The sequence below is a fragment of the Staurois parvus genome, unplaced genomic scaffold, assembly GCF_062004578.1.
Source record: "Staurois parvus isolate SC_StPar_1 unplaced genomic scaffold, SC_StPar_1.0 ptg001698l, whole genome shotgun sequence".
Classification (NCBI taxonomy): Eukaryota; Metazoa; Chordata; class Amphibia; order Anura; family Ranidae; genus Staurois; species Staurois parvus.
The window spans coordinates 154,613-173,187 of record NW_028319494.1 but is presented as its reverse complement, the minus strand read 5'-3'; positions in this window follow the sequence as shown (position 1 = coordinate 173,187).

Genomic DNA, 18,575 nt, shown 5'->3' with positions numbered 1-18,575 from the left:
TAAAATGTATGACCAGCCTTACACATTAGCCGTTTGTGGGGAACTGTGTCAAACACTTTTGCAAACTCCAAGTATACAACGTCCACTGCCACCCCTCGAACCAAGGTTTAGCTCTCCTTCTCATAAAAACAAAGCAGATTTGTTTGACAACTTCTGTCTTTCATGAATCCATGCTGTTGGTTGCCTAAAATATTTTTTTCCAGCAAGAACTCATCTATGTGGTCTTTTATTAAACTCTCCAGTATCTTCCCAACTATAGATCATCTACACAATGTCCATATATTGTAAAGCGCTGAGCAAACTGTCGGCGCTATATAAATCCTGTATAATAATAATACAATGTTTTATACCTCATATAGTGCCTTGAAAAAGTATTCATGCCCCTTGAAAGTTTCCAATTTGTTGTCATGTTACAACCAAAAACGTAAATGTATTTTATTGGAATTTTATGTAACATTATTGTCAAGTGGAAGGAAAATGATAAATGGTTTTCAAAATTTTTCACAAATAAATATCTGAAAAGTGAGATTTTGTAAATTTGCCCACTTACAAAGAAATGAAGGGCCTATAATTTTTATCATAGGTGTTTTTTAAATGATAGAGACAGAATATCTACCACAAATCCAGAAAAAAACACGATACAAATGTTATACATTGAGTTGCAGTTCAGTGAGTAAAATAAATAATTGATCCCCTACCAACCAACAAAAATAATTCTGGCTCCCACAGACAGGCTATGTGTTCATGTGGTACGCAGATTAGTCCTGTCAATTTAAGAAGAATGTGCTCCAAAAAACAACTTGTTATGTGTATAAAATACACCTGTCCAATAAATCTCTGCCTTGGGCACCATCATGGGCAAGACCAAAGAGCTGTCAAAAGATGTCAGGGACAAGATTGTAGACCTGCACAAGGCTGGGACCATCAGCAATAAGCTTGGTGAGAAGGTGACAACTGTTGGAGCGATTATTCGCAAATGAAATAAATAAAAAATAACCATCAATCGCCCTCGGGCTGGAGCTGCATGCAAGACTTCGCCTCATGGGGTAAGCACGATCATGAGAAAAGTGATGGATTAGCCCAGAATCACACGGGAGAAGCTTGTGAATGATCTGAAGGCAATTGGGATCACAATCACCAAACAAACCATTGGTAACACAATACTCTGCCATGGATTGAAATCCTGCAGTGCCCGCAAGGTCCCCCTCCTCAAAAAGTCACATGTACAAGCTCGTCATAAGTTTGCCAATGAACATCTAAATGATTCAGAGAAGGAATGGAAGAAAGTGCTGTGGTCAGACCAAAATTGAGCTCTTTGTCATTAACTCGCTTGCCATGTTTGGAGGAAGAAAAATGCTGACTATGACCCTAAGAACATCATCCCTACAGTTAAGCACGGAGGTGGAAACATTATGCTTTGGGGCTGTTTCTCTGCTAAAGGCACAGGCCGACTTTGACACATTGAGGGGCCAATGGACAGGAACATGTATTGTAAAATCTTGGATGAGAACCTTCTTCCCTCAGCCAGAACACTGAAGATGGGTCGTGGATGGGCCTTCCACCATGACAATGACCCAAAACATACTGCCAAGGCAGCAAAGGAGTGGCTCAAGAAGAAGCACATTAAGGTCATTGAGTGGCCTAGCCTGTCTCCAGACCTTAATCCTAAAGAAAATTAATGGAGGGAGCAGAAACTTTGAGCTGCCAAGCTACAGCCAAGAAACCTTAAGGATTTAGAGAAGATCTGTAAAGAAGAGTGGACCAAAATCCCTCCTGAGATGTGTGCAAACCTGGTAACCAGCAATAAGAAACTCCTTACCTTTGTGCTTGCCAATAAGGGTTTCTCCACCAAGTACTAAGTCATGTTTTGCTTGGGGATCAAATACTTATTTTACTCCCTGATCTGCAACTCAATCTATACCATTTGTATCATGTGTTTTTCCTGGATTTTTTGTTGATATTCTGCCTCTATCATTTAAAATACACCTATGATAAAAATTACATTTCTTTGTAAGTGGGCAAACTTACAAAATCTGCAGGGGATCAAATAATTATTTTCCCCACTGTACACTCACCGCCCACTTTATTAGGTACACCTATTCAATTGATTGGTAACACAGATTGCAAATCAGCCAATCACATGGCAGCAACTCAATGCATTTAGGCGTGTAGACATGGTGAAGACAACTTGTTGAAGTTTAAACTGAGCATCAGAATGGGGAAGAAAGGGGATTTAAGTGACTTTGAACGTGGCATGTTTCTTGGTGCCAGTCAGACTGGTCTGAGTATTTCAAAAACTCCTAATCTACTGGGATTTTCACGCACAACCATCTCTACGGTTTAAAGAGAAAGGTCCAAAAAAGAGAAAATATCCAGTGAGCGGCAGTTGTGTGGACGAAAATGCCTTGTTGATGTCAGAGGTCAGAGGAGAATGGGCAGACTGTTTCGAGATGATAGAAAGGCGACAGTAACTCATGTCAATATGGACCAAAATCTCTGAGGAATGTTTCCAACACCTTGTTGAATCTATTCACGAAGAATTAAGGCAGTTCTGAAGGCAATAGAGGGTCCAACCAGGTACTAGCAAGGTGTACCTAATAAAGTGGATGGTGAGTATATAATGCCTACACAGTGTTCTATACCTCATAAATAATCACCTATACAATGTCCATACGGTGCTCTGTATGTCATATATAAGCCATACAGTGTTCTCTACCTCATATATTACCTACTGTATATAATGTCCATTCTGTGTTATATACCTCATATATCACCTATACAGTGTCCTTTTAGTTTAATTACACTTTATGTAGCACCTCTATAATGTCCATACAGTGTTCCACACCTCATATAATGACCATACAGTGTTCTTTACCTCCTACTTCACCCATACAATGCCATACAGTATTCTGTACCTCACACATCTATGTTCTGACCATACAGTGTTATTCGCCTCATACTTCACCCATACAATGCCATATAGTGTTCTATTATTCACATATCTATATAATGACCATGCAGTGTTCTTCAACTCATACTTCATCCATACAATACCATACAGTGTTCTATATGTCACAGATCTATATAATGACCATACACTGTTCTTCACCTCATACTTCACCCATACAATGTCATACAGTGTTCTATACGTCACATATCTATATAATGACCATACACTGTTCTTCACCTCATACTTCACCAATACAATACCATACAGTGTTCTATACGTCACATATCTATATAATGACCATACAGTGTTCTTCACCTCCTACTTCACCCATATAATACCATACAGTGTTCTATACGTCACATATCTATGTAATGACCATACAGTGTTCTTCACCTCCTACTTCACCCATACAATGCCATACAGTGTTCTATACGTCACATATCTATGTAATGACCATACAGTGTTCTTCACCTCATACTTCACCCATACAATGCCATTATGTGTTCTATACGTCACATATCTATGTAATGACCATGCAGTGTTCTTCACCTCATACTTCACCCGTACAATACCATACAGTGTTCTATACGTCACATATCTATGTAATGACCATGCAGTGTTCTTCACCTCATACTTCACCCATACAATACCATACAGTGTTCTATACGTCACATATCTATATAATGACCATACAGTGGTCTTCACCTCATACTTCAACCATAGAATACCATACAGGGTTCTATAGGTCACATATCTATATAATGACCATACAGTGTTCTTCACCTCATACTTCACCCATACAATACCATACAGTGTTCTATACGTCACATATCTATATAATGACCATACAGTGTTCTTCACCTCATACTTCACCCATAGAATACCATACAGGGTTCTATAGGTCACATATCTATATAATGACCATACAGTGTTCTTCACCTCATACTTCACCCATACAATACCATACAGTGTTCTATACGTCACATATCTATGTAATGACCATACAGTGTTCTTCACCTCATACTTCACCGATACAATGTCATACAGCGTTCCGTACCTCACATATCTATGTAATGACCATACAGTGTTCTATACGTCACATATCTATATAATGACCATGCAGTGTTCTTCACCTCATACTTCACCCATACAATGCCATACAGTGTTATATAGATCACATATCTATATAATGACCATACAGTGTTCTTCACCTCCTACTTCACCCATACAATACCATACAGTGTTCTATACATCACATATCTATATAATGACCATACAGTGGTCTTCACCTCATACTTCACCTATAGAATACCATACAGTGTTCTATACCTCACCTATATAATCCTCATACAGTATTATGTCATCATATATCACCTTTATAATATCCAAACAGTGGATATTATTAGATGAGATTATATCTCATATGTCAGCTATGTAATATCTATACAGTGTTATTTATTCTATATATCACTCTCTATGATGTCCATACTCTGCATTATAACTTTTATATCATATACAGTGAGGAACAGAAGTATTTGAACACCCTACGGTTTTGCAAGTTCTCCCACTTAGAAATCATGGAGGGGTCTGAAATTCACATTATAGGTGCATTCCCACTCTGAGAGACAGAATTAAAAAAAAAAGTTTAGGAAATCACATTGTATGATTTTTAAAGAATTTATTTGTCTTGCACTGCTGAACATAAGTATTTGAACACCTGAGAAAATCAGTGTTAATATTTGGTACAGAAGCCTTTGTTTGCAATTACAGAGGTCAAACATTTCCTGTAGTTCTTGACCAGCTTTGCATACACTACAACAGGGATTTTGGCCCACTCCTCCACACAGATCTCCTCTAGATCTGTCAGGTTTCGGGGCTGTCGCTGAGCAACACGGAGTTTCAGCTCCCTCCAAAGATGTTCTATTGGATTTAGGTCTGGAGACTGGCTAGGCCACTCCAGAACCCTTATATCCTTTTACGGAGCCACTCCTTGGTTATCCTGGCTGTGTGCTTCGGGTCGTTGTCATGTTGGAAGACCCAGCCACGACCCATCTTCAATGCTCTAACTGAGGGAAGGAGGTTGTTACTCAAAATCTCACAATAAATGGCCCCATTCATCCTCTCCTTAATACAATGCAGTTGTCCTGTCCCCTTCGCAGAAAGGCACCCCCAAAGCATGATGTTACCACCCCCATGCTTCACAGTAGGGATGGTGTTCTTGGGATGCAACTCATCCTTCTTTTTCCTCCAAACACGACGAGTGAAGTTGAGTTCTACTTTGGTCTCATCTGACCACATGACTTTCTCCCATGCCTCCTCTGGATCATCCAGACGGTCATTGGCAAACTTCAGACGGGCCTGGACATGTGATGACTTGAGCAGGGGAACCTTCCGTGCAATGCATGATTTGAAACCATGACGGCGTAGTGTTCTACCGACTGTCAAGGTCCTACCTTTTCCCTGAGGTTATGTTACTCCATGTGCTGGCGTCCATCTTGGATTCTGCTGTGCATGATGGGAATCCTTTTTATGCCTTCAGGTCTCTGAGGTCCACCCCCCAGAGGGGCGTGGCTGATGACATATAAGCCTGTGGCCCGCACATGCTCTTTGCACTTGTGTCTTGTGTCTTTGTGTTACTACTACTCTGTTCTGACTCTCGTGACTCTCCTGGTATTCTGATTCGGCTTGTGACTTGACTATTCTTTGTATTCTCCTTTGATCTGACCCTCTGTTGCTGAACCCGGCTCGTGACCTGTGATTCTTGTCTGCTGTCCTGTACTGTTTTGTCCTGTTGTTGTTGACCCCGGCTCGTCTGACTACTCTTTTGTTTCTTCCACCAGCTACACGCCATTGGCGGTGGCCATTACCGCAGCTGAGGTGTCTCGGGGGCCGCGACCTGGTTCCTGGCTCCGTCAAGTCCATCCCCACCATCAGGGGCCCTGGTGAAGGGCAGCCTGGGACTTAGACTCCGCTCCCTGAGGGACTTCGGTCTGTGGGTGGTGGTTGTCGTCAGCCAGTGCGTTACATTGTTAGGCCTGCTTGTCCGTTCCTCGGCTCCTGCCCTGACACCGACAGTGACCTTTGAAACTGTGGTCCCAGCTCTCTTCATGTCATTGACCAGCTCCTCCCTTGTAGTTCTGTGCTGATTCCTCACCTTTCTTATCATCAGTGATACCCCACGAGGTGAGATCTTGCATGGAGCCCCAGTCCGAGGGAGACTGACAGTCGTCTTTAGCCTCTTCCATTTTCTAACAATTGCTCCAACAGTTGATCTATTTTCACCAAGCTGCTTGGCAATTGCCCCGTAGCCCTTTCCAGCCTTGTGGAGGTCCACAATTTTGTCTCTGGTGTCTTTTGACAGCTCTTTGGTCTTGCCCATGGTAGTAGATGGCGTCTGACTGACTGTGGGGTGGACAGGTGTCTTTAAAGAGCTCAGACAGGTGCTACTAAGTTAGATTAATGAGTGGAGTAGAGCTGGACTTTTTAAAGGCACAGTAAGAGGTCTTTGAGAGCCAGAATTCTTGCTGTTTCTTAGGTGTTCAAATACTTATACGTATTTAGCAGTGCAAGACAAATAAATTCTTTAAAAATTATACAATGTGATTTCCTGAATTTTTTTTTAAATTCTGTCTCTCACAGTGGGAATGCACCTACAATGTGAATTTCAGACCCCTCCATGATTTCTAAGTGGGAGAACTTGCAAATTCACAGGGTGTTCAAATACCTCTGTTCCTCACTGTAGATTTTATTATTTATTTCAGGTACTTATATAGCGCCGTCAATTTACGCAGTGCTTTACACAAATATATTGTACATTCACATCAGTCCCTAACCCTCAAGGGGCGTACAATCTAAGGTCCCTAACTTACATTCATACATACACATATTAGGGCCAATTTAGACAGGAGCCAATTAACCTACCAGCATGTCTTTGGAGTGTGGGAGGAAACTGGAGTACCCGGAGGAAACCCACGCAGGCACATGCAAACACATGCAAACTCCAGGCAGGTGGTGCCATGGCTGGGATTTGAACCAACGACCCTAGTACTGCCATGAAAATAAGCCTAGTGTGAGTAAAAAGTGCCAGTCAGTTAGAGAAGGAATAGTGCCCCATTGTAGGTATCGGTGAAAGGAATGGTGTTAGATGTCTGTGAAAGGAATAGTGCCTCACCATAGGTGTCAGTGTAATAAATAATGCTCCATCACAGGTACCAGTGAAAAGAGTAGTGTCCTATCGTAGGTGTCAGTGAAAGGAATAGTGCCCCTCATTGTTGTCAGAAGGAGGAATAGTGTTCCATCTTTGCTGTCAGAGGTAGGAATATTGCCCCATTATTGGTGTCAGTGAAAAAATAGTGCCCTATCATAGATGTCAGTGAAAAGAATAGTGCCCCGTCAATGATGTCTGCAAAAACGAATAGTGCTCCATTGTTGGTGTCAGCTAAAAGAATAGTGCCCCACCATGTGTGTCAGAGGAAGGAATACTGCTCTATTACTGGTGTCAGTGAAAATAAAAATGCTCCATCGAAGAATAAATGATTAGTCCCCCATCCTTGATGCCAGTAAAAAGAATAGTGCCCAATCACAGATGTCAGTGAAAAGAATAGTGCCCCACCATTAGTGTCTGTGGAAGGAATAGTGCCCCATCATTGGTGTCAGTGAAAAGAATAGTACACCATTGTTTGTGTCAGTGAAAAAGTAGTGCCCAATCATAGATGTCAGTGAAAGGAATAGTGCCCCACCATTAGTGTCAGTGAAAGAAATAGTGCCCCACCATTGGCGTTAGTGAAATAAATAGTGCCCCACCATTGGTGTCAGTGAAAAGGATATAGCCTCATCATGGTATCTGTAATAAAAAGAAGTGCCCACTTTCTGGTGTCTGTAAAAGGAATATTGCCCCATCATTGGTGTCAGTGAAAAGAGTGAACCCATTGTGATTCACAATGTAAGAAATAGTGCCCCATTATTGGTTTCAGTGGAAGGAATAGTGCCCCATCATTGGTGTCAGGGGCAGGAATAGTGCCTCAGCATTGGTGTCAGTGAAAAGAATAGTGCCCCATCATTGGTGTCAGGGGCAGGAATAGTGCCTCAGCATTGGTGTCAGTGAAAAGAATAGTGCCCCATCATTGGTGTCAGTAAAAGGAATCCACATTATTGGTGTTAGTAGGAGGAATAGTGCTCCATTCTTGGTATCAGTGGGATTTGGCCAAAATGTATACTGCTATATATTTTTGTTAAAAAAAAAAAGAAAATCCCAATATGTGTATATTCATTGGTTTTGCGTGAACGTTATATCATCTACAAATGAGGGTATATATACACTGGTATTTTTATTTATTTTATACTGGTAATGGTGGCAATCAGTGACTCATAACGGGACTGTGATAGTGCAGCGGGCACTGACACTGACTGGGAATTGACTAACTGCCACTGACATCACCAGTGACACTAATACAGTGATTAGTGGTAATACTATGCACTGACATTGTACTAATGGCACTGGGTAGGAAGGGGTTAATATCTGGGCAATCAAAGGGTTAACTGTGTGCCTAGGAAATATTAATGTGTGCTGATTTTACTTAGGGATCTTGTTTTTTACTCTGCTTAGCAGGGAATGAAAAAACAATAAGATCGTCGGTCACTATGCAGAGCTCTGTGATGTTTAGCATCACAGAGCTCTGTCCTTGAATCACTGAGCTGGTCAGTGGGTCTCAGTGGTCAATCATTGGTCGAGACCCACTGATCAGCTTGGGCTGTAACGAATCACAGCACAGCCGGGTTGGCGTGTGCTCCCTACCCGTAAGCGCTGCTCACATACTAGGTACATGATCCAGACCAGAAGAGCTGTTCTGCCGTTGTATATGTAAGTTATGCGGTTGGCAAGCAGTTGAAAATATAATTTTTGACTGCATGAGTATCTTTGCCTCCATATGACTTCCAGCAGAGATAGTGAGTCAGTTGATAGTAAGAGTTCATGCACACTGGTTTATTGTGAATGCTGTTTTTCCTGAGAAGAAAAATCAGTGTTAAAAAAACGCACCTAAGCTGAGTTTTTTTTCAAACGTGTTTTAGGCACATTCAGGCATGTTTTGATGTTTATGTATTCCATTGGCTACAATTGTAATTTATTCTGGCCACTGAAATGAATAAATGTTTAAGTGCTTAACGCGTTTAGGCGCAGTTAGCATTTTTTTGCCCAAAAGTTTCTCTCCTGAATGTGATTCTTCTGCGTTCAGAAGAGGAACTTTGACTCTGAAGACTGCTGCTCCTGAACTCCTCTAAAAGTCTACGTATGCATGGACACATAGGCTTTCAACCACTTGCCTCTGGCACTTGCACCCCCTTCTTGCCCAGGCCGATTTTCAGCTTTCAGTGCTGTTACACTTTGAATGACAATTGCACAGTCATGCAACACTGTACCCAAACAAATTTTTTATCATTTTATTGAGAAAAATAGAACTTTCTTTTGGTGGTATTTAATCACTACTGTTTTTATTGTTTGCTAAACAAAAAAAAAGACAAAAATTGTGAAAAAAAGTTTTTCTTAGTTTCTGTTATAAAGTTTTGTAAATAAGTGATTTTTCTCCTTCACTGATGTGCTCTGATGAGGCTGCACTGATGGGCGCTGATAGGCTGCACTGATGGGTACTGATGAGGCTGCACTGATGAGGAGGCACTGATAAGACTGCACTGATATGCAGCACTGATGGGCATTGAGATGAGCACTGACAGACATCACTGATAACCAGCACTGATGGGCAAAAACAGCCAGTACTGAGGAGGCGCTGATAGCCAGCACTGATGGGCACTAATAGCAAGCATTGATGGGCACGAATAGACAGCACTGGTGAGCACTATTGGCAAGCACTGATGGGCACTGATGATCAGTGTAGATTTCCCCTCTTACCGGCTCTCCTCATGCGCTGTCAGCATGAAGAGAGGACTGTCAATAACCATCATTTCCTGTTTACACTGTGATCAGCTGTGATTGGACACAGCTGATCACATGGTAAAAGGCTGCTCTGATTGTACCTTTACCTCAGTCTGTGATCAGCTGTGTATGAAGGATACAGCGATCACAGATTACACCCGGTGCTCACTCCAGGGGGCACGGTTCTGGGAGGATGTCCATGGACACCCTCCCAGAACAAGCCGACTATGCTGTAGCCGTCTTTTGGCTATAGCATGGTCAGCAAGTGGTTAATGAGGGGAGTTCAGGAGCTTAGTCAAAAAAACGTTAGTTTAGGAGCAGTGCGAATGAACTCTTAGTGGAGTTAAATATGCTTGGGACAAACATAAGTCAATACTCAGACAAAAAAGTAAAAAAAAACCACGTATAGCACTCTCCTAGTTAGTGTAGGTGGTAAGGTAAATTTAGTTATTTTGTAGTCAGTGGAGCAAGGGTTGATTGATTTAATCTGTTCAGTGTGTCACAGGCTCCTGAACTGAATATGTCCCCTGTATTCCAGAGGACTCTAGAATCATAATGGGGGGGAGGAATAGAAAGACAATTTGAACATTTATGGAGATCCAGCCACCCCCTGGGGAGGTGTGCCCAGTAGGTGGCTGGAGAGCCCATAAACAATCTGAAACCTGAGGCAGGGTGTGTGCATCCTGGGTCCAGTCCTGTTGCGAGGAGACCCCTGTCTAGGGGCTTTGCCCCTGAGGGCAGGCAACTGGAGGTACTGTTCAGGAGTCATCGATGTCCCAGCTGGAGCTTCAGCTGAGGGGCCTATTCCCAAAAGTATGGTCTGGGAACTTTTTGGGTCTGGAGAGCTCACTAAAGTGTACCTGATGGAAGATGGGCAAGAGTGCTGTCCTGTGGTAGTGTGAGTCTGTGTCTCCCTCACTGAAGAGTGCCCAGTGGATATCAGAAGGAGGCAGCCAATGATCCTGTGGCATTGTGAGTAACTGATCTAAGTGCTGTGCCTTAGTGACTGTATGCAGTTCTCAGTTCTTTAAATAAAGTAATAGGCACCTTTCAACCTGTAAAGAGTTGTGTGAGACTTTTTTGTTCAGATCAGTGTGAAGAGGAATCCTCAAATAAGTAATTTCAGAAAATTCTGGGGTATCCTGTTCTGCCTTCACCCCATCCAAGTTTATTTTTTGCAATAAAGCGTAAAGACACACCCCTAGGCTCTTCTGTTTGAACCAGTGGAATGAAGAAAATGCTGTGTGCCTGGCTGTGTGAGCACTAATCTTGGGGAAGGAAACAGTTATCACCAGCGGCTCTTTCAGGGGTGTACTACACATGTATAAATATAAGAAAATACGGCAGACTCGATAGACCACTTGGTCTTTTTTCTGCCATCACTCTTCTATGTTTCTATGATGCTCCATTCTCATGTGCAGTGAGACAGGACTACTTTCTAGTTCCTAAAATAGACAAGACCGCATTGCACACATGTGAGGGCAGATAAGGTCGAATGCAGACATGGAGATCCAACATCTGAGGCTGTTTGTACATTAAAATTGTTGGCAAATATTCGGCCTTGCTGCGTTAGTCATCATTTAAGTTATACCGAATATAAAAAAACAAAAAACAACCCAAACCACTGAGCATGGCAGAAACAAAGAAAGAACTATACAAACTCAACAAAACATATTTCCTCAATACTGAAAATCTCTGCAAAATGCACTATATTGCCAAATGTATTGGGACACCCCTCCAAATCATTAGATTCAGGTGTCCCAATCACCTCCATGGCCACAGGTGTATAAGATCAAGTACCTAGGCATGCAGACTGCTTGTACAAACATTTGTGAAAGAATGGGTCACTCTCAGGAGCTCAGTGAATACAAGCGTGGTACCGTGATAGGTTGCCACCTGTGCAATAAATCCATCCATGAATTTCCTTGCTATTAAATATTCCACGGTCAATTGTTTGTGGTATTATAACAAAGTGGAAGCAATTGGGAACAACAGCAACTCAGCCTCGAAGTGGTAGGCCACGTAAAATGACAGAGTGGGGTCAGCACATTCTGAAGCGCACAGTGCGCAGAAGTTGCCAACTGTCTGTAGAGTCAATAGCTAAAGACCTCCAAACTTCATCTGGCCTTCAGATTAGCACAACAGAGAGCTTCGTGGAATGGGTTTCCGTGGCCGAGCAGCTGTATCCAAGCTTTACATCAAGTGCAATGCAAAGCGTAGGACACAGTCGTGTAAAGCACGCCACCACTAGATTCTAGAGCAGCGGAGCAGTGTTCTCTGGAGTGACTCCTGTCTGGATTTGGTGGTTGCCAGGAGAATGGTACTTGCTTGACTGCATTGTGCCAAGTGTAAAGTTTGGTGGAGAGGGGATTATGGTGTGGGGTTGTTTTTCAGTGGTTGGGTTTGGCCCCTTAGTTCCAGTGAAGGGAACTCTTAAGGCGTCAGCATACCAAGACATTTTGGACAATTTCATGCTTCCAACTGGGAACAGTTTGGGGATGGCCCCTCCTTGTTCCAACATGACTGCGCACCAGTGCACAAAGCACGGTCCATAAAGACATGGATGAGAGAGTTTGGGGTGGAGAAACTTGACTGGCCTGCACAGAGTCCCGACCTCAAACCAATAGAACACCTTTGGGATGAATTAGAGCAGAGACTGCTAGTCAGGCGTTCTCATCTGACATCAATGCCTGGCCTCACAAATGCTCTTCTGGAAGAATGGTCAAACATTCCCATAGATACACTCCTAAACCTTGTGGACAGCCTTCCCAGAAGAGTTGAAGCTGTTATAGCTGCAAAGGGTGGGCCAACTCAATATTGAACCCTACGGACTAAGACTGGGATGCCATTAACGTTTATGTGCTTGTAAAGGCAGGTGTCCCAATCCTTTTGGCAGTATAGTGTATGATACAATGAAAAAGTATTATGCACTTTATTGAGACTACAAAACAATACATTACAAAGTATCCCAAGAAACATATGACATTACAATAAGCACAGTCACATTATTAAAAACATTTAAAACCTAATTGCAAACATGATTTATCCACCAGTCAACAAGTAAGATAAATAAACCAGCTACTGGGAAGCTCACTATGATTCCTGTGCTGGTTTTATACAGTTCACAATGCAATAAGAACGCCCATGAATATAGACAAGATTATATATTACAGGACAATATAATTAATACTCAGTATATAAGTGCCAAAATTAGAAAAAAAATATGCTATCCTTGAAGCCCTGAATCTAAATATGGTAGCTTGTGTACCAGGAGCAAAGATAATTCGCCCAAAGCATCTGTGAATCGCTTCAAATGGTAGCATGGTTGGTGGTGCAAGCTTGAAGCTTCCACTCCTGACAAAGCAGATAGAGCTGTGATAAACATGGAGTTTGCACACATTAATCACTTGCCCTCCAGAAGGTTTACTCCCCTTCCTGACCAGGCCATTTTTTGCAATATGGCAGCGTTATTTAACTGACAATTGTGCGGTCATGCAATGCTCTACATAAGTGAAATTTATGTCCTTTTTTTCCCACAAATAGAACTTTCTTTTGGTGGCAGTTGATCACCTCTGTGGTTTTTACTTTTTGTGCTATAAACAAAAAAAGACTGACAATTTTGAAAAAAAAAAAACAATATTTTTGACTTTTTGCTATAAAACATTTTTTAAAATGTGAAAAAAATCCCAATCCATGTAAATTAATTGGTTTATGTGAAAGTTATATCGTCTACAAATGGCAGTATATACACTGGAATTTTTATTTAAATTTTTTTTATACTAGTGATGGCGATGATCAGCAACTTATAGCGGCACTGACACTGGGTGGGAAATGAGTAACTGCCACTGACATCCCCAGTGACATGAATAAAGTGTATTAATGACACTGAGCAGGAAGGGGTTAACTTTTGGCTGATCAAAGGGTTAACCATGTGCAGTTTTACATAATGTGCTGTGTATGTTTTACTATGAGTGCCGTTTTTCTATGGAGACATGCTGCTTTGTATTTCCCTGTTGTGCAGAGAAATACAAAGCAGCAAGTCCTTGCTGGCAGGAGAGAGACCTATGTTGTTTACACAGGTCTCTCTCCTGTCAGCTTTACATGGCGATCGTTGGGTGCTGGCCGGGAATCTCCATCCGGGACCCAGTGATTGACATCCCTAGCCACCAATGACGGCGCAGATAGGGCAGTTTGCATGTGTGCCCCCTACCTTGAAATGCAAATCATGTACTGTGTATATATATATATATATATATATATACATACACATACACACACACAAATTTGTGCAGCCTGCTACCCTGTAGCAGTACTTTTACTATAGGGCGGTGGGCAAACGGTTAATGCAGCTCTGTGTTTATTAGTACAACATTAAATTGGGGCAGAAGTATGGAAGGAAGCCAGCCAGAAGACAAAAAGGGCCAAGCTAGGCTTAGCACGGGGACCTTTTCACAAACCCTAGTCCAAGGATTCAGTTGGGTCAGATGAAAGCTAATGAGAGAAATCTGGGAGGAAGCTGTGGGAGAGAGTCCATGTCTTCCAGAACCGCTGTGAGTTGACATCTCCCTCATTAGAAAGGGCCTAGTGGATATAGGTAGGAGGCAACCGATGATCCTGTGGGTACAAGACCCCAGTGCTGCAAGTGTGACAGTGTGTTGCTTTTAAACTCTAAGAGGAGTACAGGTAACTGTCAGCCTAAAGATCCTGTGTGGGACATTTTTTTTGTGCAAGTGCAGCCAGAAGTTGTGTAAGTACAGCCAGCATTTTGTGCAGAGCAGTCAGAAGGTGAGCAGTCCTCAAGTTGTACAGTTTTTCAGTTCTGATGTACCCCCTGCTCCTTATCTAAGTTAACCCCTTGGCGCTGGCACCTCCTGGCCCTGTAAGAGGTTTGTGACTCCTGGAGGCGGGGAGGGGTTTAGGGTCATGTGACCGCCGTGATTGGCTGTCACAACGGTAACATGATCGGAAAGGTTCCAACCGTAACGATCGGGACCTTTCTTTGAGGCGCCAGTAAGTGTGCCGGGGTATCGCACACATCTGTTGCTTACATTGGGTACGCAAATATGTGGCCCCTCAGCACCAAGGCCCAGCCACCTAGAGGCCGCATATTTGCGTGTACTCGGCTCCAAGGAGTTAGTTGTTCCCTAATAAAAACACAAAACAAATTCCCTAGACTGAATTTTGATGCCAGAGGAAGAATATCGGAAATGCTGTGTGCCTGGCTGTGTGCTCTAAGGTGGGGGGGGGACCAAAACTTTCAGTGGCTCTTTAGGGGGTGTGTTACAGTGCCTAAAAGTGGCTTGGTATCAAGTGGCTTGCAGTCAGTACAGTAGAGCTCAGACTTGAAGAAGCAGCACAAGAAGCCAATCAGGAATACTGCTGTGTGAGGAGCTTATTAATAGGAAGATAGATGAGCTTGTTGGTCTGTTGCTTTTTTTTTTTTTTTTACCAAAAAGTTTTATATATAGGAAGTTGACAAATTTGGGCCAATGGCCAATCACAAATCAAGTACATAGGAATAATAGAGATTCAAACACAAAAATGTTAAACACACTGAGGCATGAGACATGAACATTACCATAGTAAGTGGAATTATTCCTCCACATAAAAAATTGTACATAAACACTGACACTCAAGGAGAAGGAGACCAATAGATCTCTTCTGTAATAAAAATCCTGCTTTTCAACGCTTTTTTTTTTAAATATATATTGTAGGTTTAAAGTGGTTGTAAACACTCACATATACCCAGTAAAGGAACTATCCTCAAGGCATACACAGTGATTAAACAAATACATAAGCTGTACCTGTCTATCTGCAGTCTTCCCTTCTCTACATCCCTTCAAAGTGCTGCATTTATAAGCTTGTCTGAGAGTTCAGAAAAGAGAGGGCGGAGAGCTGAAATTACACACTGCAGAGCTCAGTGAGGAGAGCTGATTGGATGGAAGAGACACACCCCTCTCCACACAGGAACAGAGCTGCTGGAAGTCCCTCCCCTGTCACCATTTTTACATGGTATCAGGAAAACGTGTCAGAAGTGACTCATGCTGATATTAGAGGAATGAGGCAGCAGACAGAAATGACACTTAGTGCTCTTAAGTGAGACAAGTGCACACTATTGAAGGATATGCTTTGTTCATATTTAATGTCCAAGGTTCACAACCACTTTAATTGCTCTTTTAAATGGGGCTGTGGGTATTGACTATATCAGTAGGGAGTGGATGAGATCCAATCCCTCCAATGGTAAAGAGTACAGGAATGAAAAAAAAAAAGAGAAAGACAGATATTGATTGAGAATATAGGCTGGGGGGGGAGAAAAGAAGGAGATGGGGGCAGAAATGGGAAGGGAAGGGTGGAAGAACCCCCAGAGGCTGTCAGGAACAAGTGACCTAACTCAAAGAGTGAGGTCTAGAATATCAATAAGTGTGTGGTATGTTGGGACAGTGAGGAATAATCAAGCCATGACCGCCAAGTTTAGACAAATCTGTCATGTTTCATTTAGAAAATCTGTCAGCTTCTTGTAAATGAATGTGCCCTGTATGCGGGGGTCAGAGGTTTAGGATGCATTCACACCTGCGAATGCACCTGCACTGCGATCAGATGCAAAAACACCAGCGGGGGTTCCTGCATTTGGCTGCGGGAAGCAGCCCCATTGAAAGCAACAAGAGGCTATCGGTTCCCACAGCTAATTGTGACCACTCACATGTAATCTCTCATGCAGCAATCATATGCTGGTGATCAGCTATGGACACAGGGGGGTTTATTTACTAAAGCTGGAGAGTCCAAAATCAGACTCACTTCTGCATAGAAACCAATCAGCTTCCAGGTTTCATTGCCAAAGCTTCATTGAACAAGCTGAGGTTAGAAGCTGATTGGTTTCTATGCAGAAGGGAGTCTGATTTTGGACTCTCCAGCTTTAGTAAATAAACCCCAGGCAGTCTGTGTCCAGGGACAATAAACAGCTGGAGAGAAATCCTTTAGCATATAAAACAGCCCCATATATATATATATATATATATATATATATATATATATTTATATTTAATGTATTTTGCCTGTATGTTTAGCTGTCTAACAAAAATTCAACTACAGGTAATTTTAATTATTCATTAAACAGGTGTCCAGCAGACAGTTGATTATAAAAGGGCGTTACTTAACAAAGAAAACCCCTTCCCATTTCATGCTGTCAGCAATGGCAGTACATGGAAGAGAAATGTCACAAGGCCTGAGAAAGAAAATTATTTCTTTACACTAGGAAGGTGAAGGCTACAAGATCAGCAAAGCTTTACTTATACAGAATACTGTAGCAAAAGTGATACAAAAACTTAACAAAAATGGAACTTCAACCATCTCACAGACACGTCCAGGCCGTCCATGGAAGTTAACACGTCAACAAAGGCATCTTCTGATGAGAAGGGTTGAAGAAAATCACCATGCAAGTTCACTGCAGTTAGCTAAAGAAGAAGAAAACCAAACTGGGGTGATTATTGCCATGACACAATACGGCGTACACTGCAGAGTAATGGCATGCATGGGTGTCATCCACGAATGAAGCCTCTCCTATAGCTCATGCACAATAAAGCTCCCCTAGAGTTTGCCAGGGCCCATGCTGAAAAAGAAGAAGACTACTGGGACTCTGTACTCTGGAGTGATGAGACCAAGATACATTTTTTTGGAACTGATGGTTTCAAAACTATATGGCGTTGCAAAGGTGAGGAGTGCAAAGAAAAATGCATGGTGCCTACAGTGAAACATGGTGGCAGTGTCCTTCTGGGGGGCTTCATGAGTGCTGCTGGTGTCGGAGAGCTGAATTTCATTGATGGTATCATGAATTAACAGATGTACTGCTCTATGTTGAAAGAGAAGATACTACCATCTAAGGTCACTGTTGAATTTCTGAAGAACAGTGTGAAAGTGATTCAGTGGCCAAGTATGTCTCCTGATCTGAACCCAATCGAACACCTATGGGGAATTCTGAAGAAATAAGTTGATCATCACTCTCCATCCAACATCCAGGCTCTAAAAGAGGTCGTTCTCGAAGAATGCAAAAAGATACATGTTGCAATATGTCGCCAACTAGTTCATTCCATGCCTAGAAGACTTGGTGCTGTCCTTACAAATCATGGAGGTACTAGATGTCATAGTTTTTGTTGTGGGGTGTATTAGTTTCTGCATCAACTAATTTGAGTAAAACTGAAGATTTTGTCATCTAAGTTACTGTACATTAATAACCTTAATTTCATGTACGGAGCTAAACAAATGTTCTATAAAACTCAGTTTTGTCACTTTTGGAAATTGTTCTTGTGTTCATTGAGATATTGATTAAAATCTTACTTTTCAAAAGAGGTGTACTCATTTATGCCGAGCACTATATTTTCATGTTCTTTTTTGTGTGTTTCTTTGTGCAACAAACTTGCCATAAGAAGCTCCAGGACCTTTTCTGTTGAGCTTCAAACGTTTTTTTTACCACACATTTTGACAAGCATTCGCTAGCCGCATTTGGGGTGCCATTAGCAATTAATGGTACCCCAAGCGTGACTTGCGTTTTTCATACGGTTTTTGTCCATTACCAGAGTGCACACATAAATATGTGTTTCTGTGCATGCTTCCGCAACACGCAGGTGTGAATGCAGCCAAAAAGTGTTAGTAAACTTCATTTAAAAATATAAGATACTGCATCAAACATCTGCACTTACATTC